Raw genomic sequence first — 18517 nt, forward strand, 5'->3', positions numbered from 1 at the left:
TTTCCATTTCGACGGTCCTGGAGTCATTCAAACAAAGTCTAGGATCAGTAGTGCGTAAATGTCCAGATCACTCAATTCTAGTTGGAGAGGAGACTGGGACGCCTATGGATTCATTCCATGAGGTACAGACAATCTTGAAAAATTATTTTGAACACGTTTTCCGAAAACTATCTTCAGCAACAAGTTTGGCAGCCCACATGCAATGGGAATATCTTTGATCTTGTAGCTTCAAACAGGCGAGACCTTCTCAGTGGCGCCGGTATGGAGATGGGGATTAGTGATCATGATGTCACGATGTCATGATAGCGACTGTGGTTAAGAAAATCAGCAGTTGTTAGCGACTCACTTAGGCAATGAATTGACATCATTTAGTTCTAATATGATAGTCGTAGAGGAATTATGGGCAAAGTTCAACAGATTGTAAAGACTGCTCTGGACAAGTATGAGGCTAGTAAGTGGGTTAAGGACGGGAAGAACCAACCGTAATTTAATAGTGCAATCCGGCTGTTCTGTCGAGAAGCTCTCGAAGTTTTTGTCCCTCGCAGAACCAGTAACAGCGCCGTCGGGTCCTCTGTAAAGTACAATTCTACTTCCAATGATTCTAAGTGATGACGCAGAAACTTATATTATTCGGAATAACGTTCTAAAGAGATGCCGTTAAAAGTATTTATACACTAAACACCATAAAATGATAATATCGCCACAATTAATGATGATTAACTGAAAACTAGCAAAGTTAAAATCTTCTGGGTTGTTAGGCCGCCTCATATTTTCTTCTAAAATAATCGACGTTTCGACCCCTCTGCTGGGATGTTCTTCAGGATGTTCCGGTGCCCACTATTGCTAGAACACTGTCAGGGAGTAGTGTCGCGTTCTCTTATAAAGTTGGGTTTTCCCGCGTTTGTGCTGGAGAAGTGCGAGTATTGGTTAAAATTATTGTGGCTGCCAATTTTAACTAATACTCCCACTTCTCCAGCACAAACGCGGGGAAACCCCTTTATAAGAGAACGCGACACTGGTCTCTGACAGCGTTCCAGCAATAGTGGACACCGGAACATCCTGAAAAAGATCCCAGCAGAGGGATCGAAACGTGGATTATTTTAGAAGAAAATATGAGGCGGCCTAACAACTCAGAAGATTTTAACTTTAGTGACAACGGCCACGAAAGCCTGCATACTTACATGAAAATTGTTTGCTGAGAGCACGGTATTACGACAGAACTAGATCGAAAGGCATCCTATCGGCGACTGACAATTATGGCGCGCGGCCTGTACCTCGTACGTACACTAATGATGTTTCGTAGCCCTTCGTACATTTTCGGTAGGTTATTTAATTATTAAATAAATAAATAAGTAAATAAAGATGATCGATTTATGGTATTGTAATACTGTTGTAAGACAGTACTTTGACCTGTAGGCCTCCCCTAATATTTGAATTGGAAAAAGTTACTTTTATTAGCAAATATCCATTAAGTAAGATTACTTCCTTTGCGCCAGGATAACTGTGATTTCCTTACGTACCTCGCTGCTGACGTAACGACTTCTAGCCTCTGCAACTGACACCACCGACCACTGGCAACGGCATATGGTCCACCGGTCCTCCAGCCAGTGTGAGAAGTGGAATCTTATTCCAGACTGTGTGCGGTCTGCGGTATAGCTTCACTCACTGAATGATACATAATATCAGCTGTCGGGATACAAAGTTACGAAACTAGAAAATAAGGAAATAAAATGGGGCTTATACAGAAGGGTCACCTTACATGGTGTGGCAGTAGAAGATAGCAAAAGCAAAGCCAAAGTTTTAAACTTCGCGTTTAAGAAATCGCCCACGCAGGAGAATCGTACAAACGTACCGTTGTTTGACCATCATACAAAGTCGCGTATGGACGACATAGTAATAGGAATCCCTGGAGTGGAGATACAACTGAAAGAGTTTTAAACACGCAAGTCGCCAGGTCCGGATGGATTCCCAATTCGGTTTTACGAAGAGTCCTCTTCGGCATTGTCCCTTACGTATCTTGCATTTTACCGAGCGGGGTGGCGCAGTGGTTAGACACTGGACTCGCATTCGGGAGGACGACGGTTCAATCCCGCGTCCGGCCATCCTGATTTAGGTTTTCCGTGATTTCCCTAAATCACTCCAGGCAAATGCCGGGATGGTTCCTCTGAAAGGGCACGGCCGACTTCCTTCCCAATCCTTCCATAATTCGATGAGACCGATGACCACGCTGTCTGGTCTCCTTCCCCAAACCAACCAACCAACCAACCAACGTATCTTGCATTTAAAGCGAATTTCTCGCCCAGCGCAAAGTCCCAAACGACTGGAAGAAAGTGGAGGTGACTCCTGTACATAAGATGAGCAAAAAGAACGGACCCGCAAAATTACAGACCAATATCCCCAACACTGGTTTGCTGCATAATTCTTGAATATATCGTCAATTCGAATATAATAAATTTTCTTGAGACCGAGAAGCTTATGTCCACGAATCAGTACGCTTTTAGAAAGCATTACTTGTGAGAAACTCAGCTTGCCTTTTTCTCACATGATATACTGCGAAATATGGATGAATGGCAAGAGGTAGATTCCAACATCTAGACTTCTAAAAAGCATTTGACACGGTGCTCTGCTGCAAATTCTTGTTACAGATTACAGCATATGACATAGGATCCCAGATATTTGAGTGCCTCGAGGTTTCTTAAGTTACGGAATCCAGTACGTTGTCCTCGACGGCCAGTGTTCATCAGAGACGAGGGTATCACGAGAAATGCCCTACGGAAGTGTGACACGACTACTATTATCCTCGTAAATGATCTGTGGAGAGAGGGTGGAGCCGCGGCTGTTTTCTGATGATGCTGTTGTGTACGGGAAGGTGTCGTCTTTCAGTGACCATAAGAGGGTACAAATGACCTACACAGAATTTCTATTTGATTTCATGACTGCAGCGAGTGGTAAATGTAGAAAAATACACTACTGGCCATTAAAACTGCTACACCACGAAGATGACGTGCAGGCCGCAGTGGCCGTGCGGTTCTAGGCGCTACAGTCTGGAGCCGAGCGACCGCTACGGTCGCAGGTTCGAATCCTGCTTCGGGCATGGATGTGTGTGATGTTCTTAGGTTAGTTAGGTTTAATTAGTTCTAAGTTCTAGGCGACTGATGACCACAGAAGTTAAGTCGCATAGTGCTCAGAGCCATTTGAACCATTTGAAGATGACGTGTTACAGACGCGAAATTTAACTGACAGGAAGAAGATGCTCTGATATGCAAATGATTAGCTTTTCAGAGAATTCACACAAGGTTGGCGCCTGTGGCGACACCTACAACGTGCTGACATGAGGAAATTTCCAACCGGTTTCTCATACGCAAACAGCAGTTCACCGGCTTTACCTGGTGAAATGTTGATGTGATGCCTCGTGTAAGGAGGAGAAAAAGCGTACTATCACGTTTCCGACTTTTATAAAGGTCGGATTGTAGCCTATCGCGATTGCAGTTTATCGTATCGCGACATTACTGCTCTCGTTGGTCGAGATCCAATGACTGTCAGCAGAATATGGAATCGGTGGGTTCAGGAGAGTAATACGGAACGCCATGCTCGATCCCAACGGCCTCGTATCACTAGCAGTCGAGATGACAGGCATCTTATCCGCATGGCTGTAACGGATTGTGCAGCCACGTCTCGATCCCTACGTCAACAGATGGGGACGTTTGCAAGACAACAACCATCTGCACAATCAGTTCGACGACGTTTGCAGCAGCATGGACTATCAGCTCGGAGACCATGGCTGCGGTTACCCTTGACGCTGCATCACAGACAGGAGCGCCTGTGATGGTATACGTAACGACGAACCTGTGTGCTCGAATGGCAAAACTTAATTTTTTTCGGATGAATCCGGGTTCTGTTTAGAGCATCATGATGGTCGCATCCGTGTTTGGCGGCATCGCGATGAACGCACATCGGAAGCGTGTATTCGTCATCGCCATACTGGCGTATAATCCGGCGTGATGGTATGGGGTGCCATTGGTTACACGTCTCGGTCACCTCTTGTTCGCATTTACGGCACTTTGAACAGTGGACGTTACATTTCAGATGTGTTCGATCGGTGGCTCTACCCTTCATTCGATCCCTGCAAAACCCTACATTTCAGCAGGATAATGCACGACTGCATGTTGCAGGTCCTGTAGGGGTCTTTCTGGATACAGAAAATGTTCGACTGCTGTCCTGGCCAGCACATTCTCCAGATCTCTCACCAATTGGAAACGTCTGGTCAATGGTGGCCAAGCAACTGGCTCGTTGCAATACGCCAGTCACTACTCTTGAGGAACTGTGGTATCGCGTTGAAGCTGCATGGGCAGCTGTACGTGTACACGCCATCCAAGCTCTGTTTTGCTCAAGGCCCAGGCGTATCAAAGCCGTTATTACGGCCAGAGGTGGTTGTTCTGGGTGCTGATTTCTCAGGATCTATGCACCCAAATTGCGTGAAAATGTAATCACATGTCAGTTCTAGTATAATATATTTGTCCAATGAATACCCGTTTATCATTCGCATTTCTTCTTGGTGTAGCAATTTTAATGGCCAGTAGTGTACAAGTTATGGGTAAGAAAAAGAAACCCTTAATGTTCGAATACAACGTTAGTAATGTCCTGACTTATACAATCATCTGGGAGTAGCGTTGCAAAGCGATAGGAAATGGAAGGAGCATTTAAGGATTGTGACAGTGAAGGCGAATGGTCGACTTCGGTTTATTGGGAGAATTTTGGGTGGGCGTGGTTCATCTGCAAAGGAGACTGCATATAGGACGCTAGTGGGATCTGCTCTTGAGTGCTGCTCGAGTGTTAGGGATCAGCGCCAGAACGGATTAAAGAAAGACATCGAAGAAATCAGAGGTGAGCTTCTGGATTTCTTTGCGGTAGATTCGAAAAACATGCAGGCTGCGGCATCTCAAACGGGGATCCCTGGAGGGAGTGCGACATACTTTTCAAGGAATACTATTGTGAAAATTTAGAGAAGCGGATTTTGAAGTTGACTGCAGAACGATTCTATAGCCGCCATCGTATGTTTGGCGTAATTACAACGAAGATAGTATATGAGATATTGGGGCTCATACGGAGGCATACAGACTATCGCTTTCCCCTCGCACTGTGTGAGGGTGGAACAGGGAAGGGAACGACTAGTGGTGGTACAGGGTACCCTCCGCCACGGTGTCTTACGCAGTATATGTGTAGATGTGTATATAGAAATGAAACGCTAAGCGTGTATAGCAAGAGATCGTGATACAGAGGATACACAAGGGTATACTCTATCTGCTTACAAATTTGTTCAATTTACACACATCAAAAAAAGTTTTGCATCACCCCAGTACCCAGAACTCATTAAGACAGACGTTGATTATGGATATTGTATCACAGACCCAGTCCCTTTGACTGTCCAGAGATGTCACCAAACCCGCTCAAAGATGTAAACAACCATGCATCAGCAGCGCCTATTAGACGGAGGGGGCCCGACAGCCGATCAGTTCCAGTCATTCCACCAGGAAGGAGGTACACGACTCGTGCTGTCTGCAGTTCAACGACGCCTAGGCGGTCCATACCGCGGTTCGACCACGTCCGCATTGTTACTTTGTGCCAGGAAGGGCTCTCAACAATGGAAATGTCCATGCGTCTCGGAGTGAACCAAAGCGATGTTGTTCCCACATGAAGGAGATACAGAGAGACAGGAACTGTCGGTGACATGCCTCGCTCAGGCCGTCCAAGGGCTACTACTGCAGTGGATGAGCGTTACCTACGGATTATGGCTCGGAGGAACCCTGAAAGCAAGGCCAACATGTTGAATGACTCTTTTCGTGCAGCCACAATACGTCATGTTACGACTCAAACTGTGTGCAGTAGGCTGCATGATACGCAACTTCAATCCCCACATCCATGGGGAGGTCCATCTTTGCAACCACGACACCATGCAGCGTGGTACAGATGGGCCTAACAACATGCCGAATGGACCGCTCAGAATTGACATCACGTTCCCTTCACCGATGAGTGTCACATGTGAATTCAACCAGACGATCGTCGGAGATGTTTTTGGAGGTAACCCTGTTCGACTCGTATACAACTGTGTGTTCTGTGTGTGGTTTAGAGCGCTGTCTATCTGCAATTCTTAAGAGCAAACCTCCTCATGTCACAGCCGGCAGAGAACTTCCAAGGCATAAATCACGTCCACCAAATTAATGGAAAACCTTTTCTGACACTCTCTTCTAGATGAGCGAAGATGTATGCAAAGTAATCCATTTCCCTGCCATATCTTGGACACAAATCGTGCCTTCAGTTTCATAACTGCAGTGAATCTAAGTCAGTGACAAGGTTTTGTGAGGTACTGCAATCCCTGTGTATACATCTGCTTCACAGATGTTGTATGTGGAAGAAACTGTGCTCTGTTGACGGAGTTAGCGCAGCATGGCGTCTAGTTTCACAGTCAAACACCGCTGCTATGCGTTTCTCTATTTTCTCATAAGATGTCGGTGTTCCATGTATTTTCAGCAGCTGTCGATCGTTTTATAGGACTGATCCGAGCACAGCACAGTTTCCGAAATGTAATCAGATGTGAACAGTGGGCGCTATGTATCTCCAGAAAGCTATAAAGTGCAGGTATCACAAAGAATCTATGTTTTTTTTTCTTTGGTGTAGAAGGTAGTAGTTTTTACGTCTTAAAGTTTCTCTCTGTAGTGAGTGAGATAGGAAACTTTCAGGGTGAATGTATATCAGGTGCTGGAAATATATATATATATATATATATATATTCCAGCATTGGAATATTTATAGCGATGGATTTCACGCGACTAACACATCGGAAACGGAACTGCTTTAACGTTATAGAATGATTAAGCACAGGATAATGTAGTCTCAGGGGTGTCTGTTTATATTCTACGAGCATTTCTCTCTTCCCAGTACATTATTGGTATGGAATACAAATACTGCAACAATACTACATAACCGTGATTTACGTAACTCCGTCTGGATCTCCATCACGCATAAACCGTACGTTTCTTCTTCTTCTTCTTCTTCTTCTTCTTAATCGTCTGTTATATCATCAAAACAGTCGCAAATGTATCAGGCTCGTACCTACTTTACACAAATAACGGGTGCTAAATTCCGCAGCATGCAAGCATCTAGAGAGCTCGTGTGTGATTGAGCGGATGATGTAAGACTGGCACAGAAGAGTCTTCACAGAACGACAGTTACAATATTAGAATGAGAATATCAGTCTATATAACTAGCGCCGGTCAGTACAAGTTTGGAACACGTGTTATACTCTTTGCGAAAGCAAAAAAATCGAACGATATTGACTACTTGGAACTCATCTCAGTCTGAGTCTTCACGAGACATCGATTGTACTCTTCTACTTCTGGTTAGTTACAAATTAAGTTGGAAACAACGTTGCAAGGAGGATTGGTTAAAGATAGAGGAAGATTTACGAGATGCATACAGAGAGATCATCTAGAGTTTTGCTCAGGATGCTTCGTCGATAGGTTCAACGAAGGGGTAGCTAGTTCCGAAATAGAGGACAGGGTGGTGCCATGGAAATGATTCATTTGTTGGGATGGTTATCATCAAAGATGTTGGTCAAATCTTTCAGCCTCCGACTTCATCCTACGAATGCGAGGGTACTTTATGAGTCCAATGCACATAGTCGGAGATGGTCAGTCGTAATAAAATGTGTAGTGTGTTTCGACTAAGGAATGTAGTTTTTACACTTCCTCTCTGCTGCTGGCTATTTCCCACCCTATGGAACAGTAATAAGTCATGTGGTGTGGGTAGTGTAATAGGGTTCACGGTATGTCCACATGTATATAGCACTTGCAAAGTGATGGAGGTGGTGGTTTAGCGATGATACACAAATTGAGAACCTTGCTGCAATCTCAGTGGCTGATAGCATCACGAGATCGACGTCATGAGACGTTTTGACGTGAGTAGTTGTCGAGAGGAGTGGTTTTGAACTCGAGTAATTGGGTAAAATGCGTTGAAATTTCGGAAAAACCTGGTAAAATTGCGAAATTGATGGGAAGTGCATTAAAGCTGTGGAAAAGTACAACATAAATGTGGATGAAAGAGGGCAGTTTCATGTTCGTTTGGGTGTATGAAAATCACTCCATTCCTCTCTCTGTTGTTGTTGCCTCTCAAAACGGAAGTACACCGAGGGTATGAGACAGCATTGTGCAGATCGGTTCAGGATTCCAACATACGCATCATCCATTGAACTGTGGATCATTCCAGTCATATCGCAAGGACAGGGTGTGGATGTGAATATACCAGTAGCCACTGTCTACCACATCAATGTATAATGACAAAGCACTCTTGGTGACATCTGGGCACCGAACCATTTCCTTACGATACGCCAAGAACACAATACCCACAGATTGTTCTATGATTATGATTGGCTGGAAGACCTGTATGTTAAATCATTTCAAGGTAGTGGCGGAATCGAGACATCTGGTGGGGATAAGACGTCTGGAGGACTGATAAACAAAGTAAGAGCCTACGGAATATCAGACCAGCTGTGTGGCTAGATTGAAGAGTTTTTAGCAAACAGAACACAGCATGTTGTTATCAATGAAGAGACGTCTACAGACGTTAAAGTAACCTCTGGCGTGCCATAGGGGAGTGTTATGGGACCATTGCTTTTCACAATATATATAAATGACCTAGTAGATAGTGTCGGAAGTTCCATGCGGCTTTTCGCGGATGATGCTGTAATATACAGAGAAGTTGCAGCATTAGAAAATTGTAGCGAAATGCAGGAAGATCTGCAGCGGATAGGCACTTGGTGCAGGGAGTGGCAACTGACCCTTAACATAGACAAATGTAATGTATTGCGAATACATAGAAAGAAGGATCCTTTATTGTATGATTATATGATAGCAGAACAAACACTAGCGAACCATACGCGACTGGAACAGGAAAGGGAGATAATGACAGTGGCACGTAAAGTGCCTTCCGCCACACACCGTTGGGTGGCTTGCGGAGTATAAATGTAGATGTAGATGTAGATGTAGATGATGTTTTCGTAGAAGTTAGTTGAACACTCATATGTTACTTTTTCTACTCTAAGTGTGTCAATTCTTACTGCTATGGCATACGCCGATTATCGTGCAAGAACATAGGTAACATAAATAAAATAAGCAATGGCTTTTTAATTGTAGTTACGCCCTTTATTCCTCGACAAGCATGTGATGACGACGTTGTGGCGGGAGGATTTTGCTACTGGGAAGCCACGGTATGCTGTGCGAAACGACACTCAGCTGGTGTGAGTGTGGGTATACCATAATTTTTCTGACGCTATACATCTATAAATGCTAATCGCGCTACTTGTCGGCAGTGTTGTACTGTTGGAACATATACTGTGGTTAGTGTTGCACCATATCAAGAGACGTAAGGGGGGGAGTGATCAGACTGCTGCCCTGTCACGGTCCGCGCGACTCCCCTCGACGGAGGTTCTAGTCCTCCCTCGAGCATGGATATTTGTGTGTTGTCCTTAGCGTAAGTTCGTTTAAGTCAGATTAAGTAGTGCGTTGAATAATCAACGAAAGGATAACGTTCTACGAGTCGGGGAGTGGAATGTCAGAAGCTTGAACGTGGTAGGGAAACTAGAAAATCTGAAAAGGGAAATGCAAAGGCTCAATCTAGATATAGTAGGGGTCAGCGAAGTGAAGTGGAAGGAAGACAAGGATTTCTGGTCAGATGAGTATCGGGTAATATCAACAGCAGCAGAAAATAGTATAACAGGTGTAGGATTCGTTACGAATAGGAAGTTAGGGCAGAGGGTGTGTTACTGTGAACAGTTCAGTGACCGGGTTGTTCTAATCAGAATCGACAGCAGACCAACACCGACAACGATAGTTCAGGTATACATGCCAACGTTGCAAGCTGAAGATGAACAGATAGAGGAAGTGTATGAGGATATTGAAAGGGTAATGCAGTATGTAAAGGGGGACGAAAATCTAATAGTCATGGGCGACTGGAATGCAGTTGTAGGGGAAGGAGTAGAAGAAAAGGTTACATGAGAATATGGGCTTGGGACAAGGAATGAAAGAGGAGAAGGGCTAATTGAGTTCTGTAACAAGTTTCAGCTAGTAATAGCGAATACCCTGTTCAAGAATCACAAGAGGAGGAGGTATACTTGGAAAAGGCCGGGAGATACGGGAAGATTTCAATTAGATTACATCATGGTCAGACAGAGATTCAAAAATCAGATACTTGATTCTAAGAGCTACGATTGACAAGAGGAGGTATTTCCGATATTTCGCTCATTGTTGAATAACATCAGGTTGGCACTGCAGTCGTAATATTTAATTGAAATTACACTGATAAATAACTGGCTGGTTTCCTAGGATGAGTGTGGTTGGTGTCCAGGCGCACGGTAGGAGTGGCCAGTGGCCAGAACGAATGCACATTTCTGACAGGAGGCAGAGACCCCGCTGAGGCTCCTGAACCGGTCAAGTGGGGTACGAGGGTGCAATTCACCTAAATGCATCGCCATCTGGGCGGGTGAATAGCGAACTTAGAGTATGTATTGGACAGCCTTCGATATCGTGTGTGTCGCATGAGAAGATTCAATATGGCGAGTGTTTGCGCTGGACGATTTTTCCCCCATGCAAATTGATCGGTTGATCGGTTGGCGGTCATGGCGGCAGTCTCTCTAGCCTCTCAGCGTCTGGTCTGTCTGAGCAGTGGATGCCGGGAAATGCGGGGCATGAAGACAACTGGCGGTGGTGACATGCAGAAGTTTCCGTGAACTCTGACAACTAATCATGGAAACTACTTTGGAAATGATCATGGTTTAAAAGTTTGTTGTTGTGGTCTTCAGTCCAGAGACTGGTTTGATGCAGCTCTCCATGCTACTCTATCCTCTGCAAGCTTCTTCATCTCCCAGTACCTACTGCAACCTACATATTTCTGAATCTGTTTAGTGTATTCATCTCTTGGTCTCCCTCTACGATTTTTTCCCTCCACACTGCCCTTCAGTACTAAATTGGTGATCCCTTGATGCCTCAGAATATGTCCTACCAACCGATCTCTTCTTCTAGTCAAGTTGTGCCTTAAATTTCTCTTCTCTCCAATTCTGTTCAATACCTCCTCATTAGTTATGTGATCTACCCATCTAACCTTCAGCATTCTTCTTTAGCATCACATTTCGAAAGCTTGGTTTAAGTGTATGTGTTTATAAAGTGCCCTGTCGATGTGGTGACTGCTGCATTTGGCCCCAAGTGCTTCTTAGTATATACCAATGGCGACTCCATGTTGTCTTGTGCACTACGACCAGATAACAGGTATACTTGAAAAAAGAGACAGCATTGGTCGTATATTATTTACTATCGCAAAATCGATTTTCTGTCACTGAGTGACCATCTTCAGTGCTATATTGTATAACTTAAATTAGGATGCACTATTGTCACTAAGCTTATGGCAATCACGTAGACTCTATGTGATTGCCGTAAGCTTAGTGACAACAGTGCATCCTAATTTAAGTTATACAATATAGCACTGAAGATGGTCACTCAGTGACAGAAAATCGATTTTGCGATAGTAAAAAATATACGACCAATGCTGTCTCTTTTTTCAAGTATATACCAATGGGCCTGTACTGCAGCCAGAAGATGGAATTGTATTTGTTTAAATGAAAGTGTATTTATTGTTCTTACTATGCTATTATGAGGTAGGGCCTTTCTGCTCCTTCTTCTTCCTAGTGTAGCAGAGAGAACCAATGTGTGGAATTCTATAGTGCTTTAAATGATACACTTAGCAGACCTATAGGTAGTCGTGATTTATATAGCTGTGTTGGCATAAATTCCCGTCGAAATTTCAAATTACAACTATCATTTTATACACCACTGCTTCCAATGGCAATGTCGAAGTGGTATTGCAAGCATACGGCAGTCAATCCCCCACCCTGTCTCAGCCAAATTATCAAAGGTCATAGTGCAGTTGAGCTGAAATTTGAAACTCTCACTACCATTTTCAGCTACCGCCAACATAATGGGTTTCCTGTCAAATGACTTACATGTGACAGTATCTACTAATAGCAGGAAAGGAAAATTATAGGGGTGAAGAGTAGAAGTTGAAAACAGGGCAGCTGCGGAGTCGAATCCCAGATAGCCCCAGAATTTCCCGCCAAATACGCCAATTGTAGTATCCACCAATAGGAAGCAAGGGAAAACCACACAGAGGCTGTCGATTTCAATAATTAGTCAATCAATTTATCAGAGTGAGGATAGTACAAATGGACATATTCCAGCCCAGCATTTTGAGGAGGACTGTTGATTTACCAGGAGTCTGTCATTTTGTTGAGGATAAAAGAGGTGTTACCATGGTTTCTGGTGCTATGCGACAGATGCTTCCTGGCCTTGAAATACCCACTTGTGTGTGTGTGTGTGTGTGTGTGAGAGAGAGAGAGAGAGAGAGAGAGAGAGAGAGAGAGAGAAACAGACAGACATGCATGTGGTTTGACAGGAATTTTCCAAGTACCAAATTTACATAGTTGCTGCCACCTGACAGGAAGTATTTGGAGGGGTGAGAGGGAGGGTAGGAGGGGATTGGAGGATTGGAAGGGAGTGAGTTTGCTTCTCCTAGCATTCTTTGCTGGTGGTATTGTGAATTAACTCAGTCAGTATCTGTATAGCATGGAGAGCACATAGAGCAGCTACTTCCATTGAATGGGTGTGGGAGGTGTCTGTTTGGGAACAAAAAAGGAAGTGAGTCTGGCATCTCATTTACAAGGAAGCCGACATCCAGTATCACATATTTCTCCACAGGCGAATGGTACCTCCCAATCAAGTGTTTGGGACATGAAAGGTAGCCAGTGATCCAGCGCTTGTAGTGCATTGTGGGCACATGAAGATGTGATGGAGCAGTTCTCAGCAAGCCTTAAGTTTGTTTTTGTTTTTCGCCAAATATTGGTTGTAGTGAGTATTTTATGTGAGCTTTTCTCCTGAAAATAGCAATATTTCACAAAGTCAGTCAATTTTATGATATATTTTCTGCCAAATATGCAGGAAATTAATAAAAAATGTCTCAATATTTCCGAGGAACCGATGGGTTGGGGGATAGATATAGTAAGGGTTTTGACCTAACTCTATCTGCAACCATGTACAGAATGTAAAATAATGTCATAAGAGTGGAGGTACTGCAGGTGAGTTATTTCCCATCAGAGAGGAGCTTTGCCTTCCACAAATGGGTTAAATAAAGAATATGCAGCAATATGTTACTGATATTTATTTGAATTTCGTGTTGTGGGATCCTTCATCTCCAGCACAGACTGAGTCTTTTTTCTGCCAATTTCAAGATGGGGACGGGGGAAGTGGGTGTTGTAGAAGTGGAGTAGGAGAACAGAGGGCTGGGGAATTTTCTAGGAGGGAGAAATTTGGCTCAGAACTAAACATGTGTCCCTTTTCCCAGAGGGGTGGGGGAAGAGGAGGGGATTGGGAGGGGTGGGGGTTTCTCAGAAGGATCGATTATCCCCCAGGTGGTCATAAATCAACCCTCAGGGGTCATAAACTACTTAGCAGAACAATAGGTTAAGGTCATACGTCAACCAGCTATCACATTTTAATTAATTTGCATATGAAGAATGAGATTTTCACTCTGCAGCGGAGTGTGCGCTGATATGAAACTTCCTGGCAGATTTAAACTGTGTGCCCGACTGAGACTCGAACTTGGGACCTTTGCCTTTCGCAGGCAAGTGCTCTACCATCTGAGCTACAGAAGCACGACTCACGCCCAGTCTCACAGCTTCACTTCTGCCAATATCTCGTCTCCTACCTTCCAAACTTTACAGAAGCTTGGTTCGCAGGAGGGCTTCTGTAAAATTTGGAAGGTAGGAGACGAGATACTGGCAGAAGTGAAGCTGTGAGACCGGGCATGAGTCGTGCTTTGGTAGGTCAGATGGTAGAGCACTTGCCCGCGAAAGGCAAAGGTCCCGAGTTCGAGTCTCGGTCGGGCACACATTTTTAATCTGCCAGGAAGTTTCATAATTTGCATATGAATTTTATATCAAAAGTGCGCTAGAATCCCCTTTTCTCTACTACTGGTGATGAAGTGTCGCTGTAGTACGATCTTCAAACGACCTTGGATGTTGTGATTCTATGTCATCTGCTCTAGGTACCTTTTATCGATATAGAATTTTCATTGCTCTGTCAAATTCTTCTAGCAGTATCGTATCTTCCACCTCATTTTAATCTGTTACATGTTCATTTTCCACAATATTATCGTTAAGTTCGTTTCTTTTTTTGTAGTCTTTGCATCTTTTTACCCCCCTCTTCTTTGTTCAGTACTATGTTGCCAATCGAATTTTCATTATTCATATAATAGTTTCTCCACATTTTAATTTTGCTATATTCGACATCTATCTTTCTGATAGTCAAATATGCTTCAATGCCTGTGCATTTCTGCTCCAGCCAGTCCTGCTTTGCCATTTTGCACTTTCTGTGAATCTCATTTTTCAGACTATATTTAGTTTTGACTTCTTTAACCTGCATCAGTTAGTTAATTAGTTAGTTACTTCCTCCATAGAAATTCTTCCAATCCATATGTGGCATACAGCAAACCAGTGCTTAACAGTACTGGTTAAAAACTGGTTGCAAGTTTAGTTTTTTATTTTTCAATGACGTGTTTCGCCTTATTTAGGCATCTTCAGTTTATCTTTTCTAGATGGATGCGAGAGGCACCAAGATCTGCATAACGTGTTCCCATTCACAGGATCATTTGAACTTTTCTTTTATCTAAATGATGTGGGACGAGACAGTTTACAGGATTTTTATATACAAGCTTATGGTTAATGTTAATGAACACATTGTTACATTGTTTTTTAGTCCCACCAATGCAGCTACTCCTAAATACTAGTCTATTAACCACACATACACACACACACACATACACAGACACACACACACACACACACACACACACACACACACACACACACACACACGTACAGGCTATCAGTTTTGAAATACAATTTTGTCCATACACTAGGAGGAGCTGCCTAGGAAAAACGATTTTAGTTTGAATTTAAAACTTGCTTTGCTACTTGTCCAAGATGTTATGTTATTGAGCGAATGTTCACAAAGTTTTGTTGCTGGATACTGAACATCGTATGAGCTGCTAATAGCTTCAATAATGACTAATAACCGTAATTTTTTGCTTTAGTGTTGTAACTATGGACATCAGTATTTCTTCTAAAATTGTAATGGAGTACGTATGACGAATTTCCTTAGTGAATATATTTGTTGTGATGGTGCAGTTAAAATGCCTAACTATTTGAAGTCGTACCTACATAACGATTGCAGTTGAATCTCACATATTATTCTTTCTGCTCACTTTAGTGCAATCCGTATTTTCTTTCTAAATGATTGGTTATCACAGAAAATTATTTCATAAGACATTATTGAATGGAAACAGAGAAAATATGTCAGAAGATTGATTCTTTTGTGTCCAAGACTAGCAGTTATAATAAGACCAAAAGTAGCTGAATTCAGTTGTCTGAGCAGCTTAGTAATATCTTCTTGTAATTAAGGCTTTCAGAAATATATGCACTCAAAAATTTGTTGCATTGGACTATATTTACTGACTCATAAACAGGTGCTACAACAGGTGCTGGTATAACTATTTCGTGTATGGATTTGAATATAATGCATTTTCTTAAAAAAGAGAGAGAGACTGCATTTTCTTTGAAATACATCAACAATCTCTTATGTTGCTTTCTCTCTAATGGAATTTATTACAACATTAGTATCACCTGAAAAGTACCAATTTTGCTTGGTGAGTGTTAAGTGAGAGGTCATTCACATATATAATGAATAGGTGTGGACTCAAAATTAAACCTTGTGGGACATCCTTTGTGATTTCTCCCCAATCACTGAAATTTCCCCTTGTTTCAACATTGTTTGTATCATTCAGCATAACCTTTTATTTTCTGTTTGTTTAGTGTGAGTCATATCAGTTATGTGTTGACCCATAAGTTCCACAACACTTAACATTTTCTGGGAGAGTAACGCTATCTCTGAAATTTTTAAACACCTTGGAAAGATCATAAAACATAACAGTATTTTATTTTTACGTTTTTCCCCTCGTGACAGATATATGCCATATGTTGTGTGTTACTAGGTCGATATCTGTTGGATGCTGTCATTGACTATTTGTTCACCTATTGCTTTCACTTTAGCATTTCACAAAGCTGCCCATTCCCATTCTATTGTATTCCTCTCCTCTGATTCTGTCAGTTGTTGCCTAATGGTTCCTTTGTAGCTCTAAGATACCTTCAGTGTTAGTGTCATATTTGTACCAAGGATCAGGAAGCTATATGACATGGCATCAGGGTTGGAGGGAGAATTGCACGGCTCAAAACATTTTTGTGCTACACGTTTGGCTCTGTAGAACTAAAGTGAGAAGCAAATATCCACGGTCAGTACATGAAAATACTATAGATAAAATAAAATGTAAGCTAATCCAATGCAGAAGACAAGCTGTGACAATAAAATATGTGAATTAGCTTAATTTATTTCCAAGAACTGCACGCCTTTTTCACTAAAGTCGAGGAGGTACGACCCAAATGCAGACTGGATTTCTGCTTAGTATTAACTGAATGAAAGCTGCTAATTCTTGGGAATAAACTCATATTGTTAACAACAAATGACAATAAAGAAAATATTTATTGAGAGACGGAAGAATTTCCATACGTCTGAACAGGGATCGACAAGAGGTTCAGGAACTTACACCACATACTGCTCGAACTGGCCGTTTCTGAGACAGAGGTACCCTTTGTGAATGGGAAGAATGTCATAAGTGAATGAAAATAGGCGAAGTGGACTACGTGTTGGATCCTCATTTACTGCAGATACTGTTCTAATGGTAAATATAGCAGCATCAAGTTTTTGAACAAAATCCTGAACATGGGCTTCCCATGACAGTTAACTGTCCATATGAAAACCTAGAAACTTGAATTGCACAGACTCACGAATCGTATGACGTTCATGTGTAATCAAAATTACACTTTTACTTGAATTATCTGCCCAAAAACGAAAAAACTTAGACTTACTGTGATTTAGCATCAATTTGTTTTCTACAAACCATGAACTTAGGTTTTGAAGTGCAGTATTTGATACATTGTCTGCGTTGCACTCAATACCCTTCAATTTATTTTATTTATTTATTTATTTATTTATTTATTGTTCCGTGGGACCAAATTAAGGAGAAGTCTCCATGGTCATGGAACGAGTCAATACATGAAATTATAACACGATATTAGAAACAGATAAAATGAAATATAAAAAAACATATTCAGGTGACAAGTCGTAAGTTTAAATGAAGACAATCAACAATGTAACACTGGAATTTGCTTAATTTTTTAGCTCTTCCAGGAGCTCCTCGACAGAATAGAAGGAGTGAGCCATGAGGAAACTCTTCAGTTTAGACTTAAAAGAGCTTGGGCTACTGCTAAGATTTTTGAGTTCTTGTGGTAGCTTATTGAAAATGGATGCAGCAGAATACTGCACTCCTTTCTGCACAAGAGTCAAGGAAGTGCATTCTACATGCAGATTTGATTTCTGGCTAGTATTAACTGAGTGAAAACTGCTAACTCTTGGAATAGGCTAATATTGCTAACAACAAACGACATTAAAGAAAATATATACTGTGAGGGCAATGTCAGAATTCCCAGATTTTTGAATAGGGGTCGACAAGAGGTTCTCGAACTTACACCACATATAGCTCGAACAGCCCGTTTTTGAGCCAAAAATACCCTTTTTGAATCAGAAGAATTACCCCAAAAAATAATACCATACGACATAAGCGTATGAAAATATGCGAAGTAGACTACTTTTCGTGTTGAAGTGTCACTTATTTCAGATACTGTTCTAATGGTAAATAAAGCAGCATTTAGCTTCTGAACAAGATCCTGGAGGTGGGCTTTCCACAACAGCTTACTATCTATCCGAACGCCTAGGAATTTGAACTGTTCCGTCTCGCTTATAATATGCCCATTCTGTCTGATCAAAATATCGGTTCTTGTTGAATTGTGAGTTAGAAACTGTAAAAACTGAGTCTTACTGTGATTTAGCATCAAATTATTTTCCAAAAGCCAGGAACTTACTTCATGAACTACATTATTTGTTACTGTTTCAATATTACACACAAGATCCTTCACTATCAAGCTGGTGTCATCAGCAAACAGAAATATTTTTGAATCACCTGTAATACTAGAAGGCATATCATTTATATAAATAAGAAACAGCAGTGGCCCCAGCATCGACCCTTGGGGAACGCCCCACTTAACAGTGCCCCATTGGGACTGAACATCACTACCACTCTCAATATTGCGGAGAATTACCCTCTGCTTTCTGTTCTTAAAGTAAGAGGCGAACCAATTGTAAGCTACTCCCCTTACTCCATTATGGTCCAACTTCTGCAGTAATATTTTGTGGTCAACACAGTCAAAAGCCTTCGTTAAATCAAAGAAAACACCTAGCGTTCGCAACCT

Source organism: Schistocerca cancellata, chromosome 9 (assembly GCF_023864275.1).
Source record: "Schistocerca cancellata isolate TAMUIC-IGC-003103 chromosome 9, iqSchCanc2.1, whole genome shotgun sequence".
In the NCBI taxonomy this organism is placed as follows: Eukaryota; Metazoa; Arthropoda; class Insecta; order Orthoptera; family Acrididae; genus Schistocerca; species Schistocerca cancellata.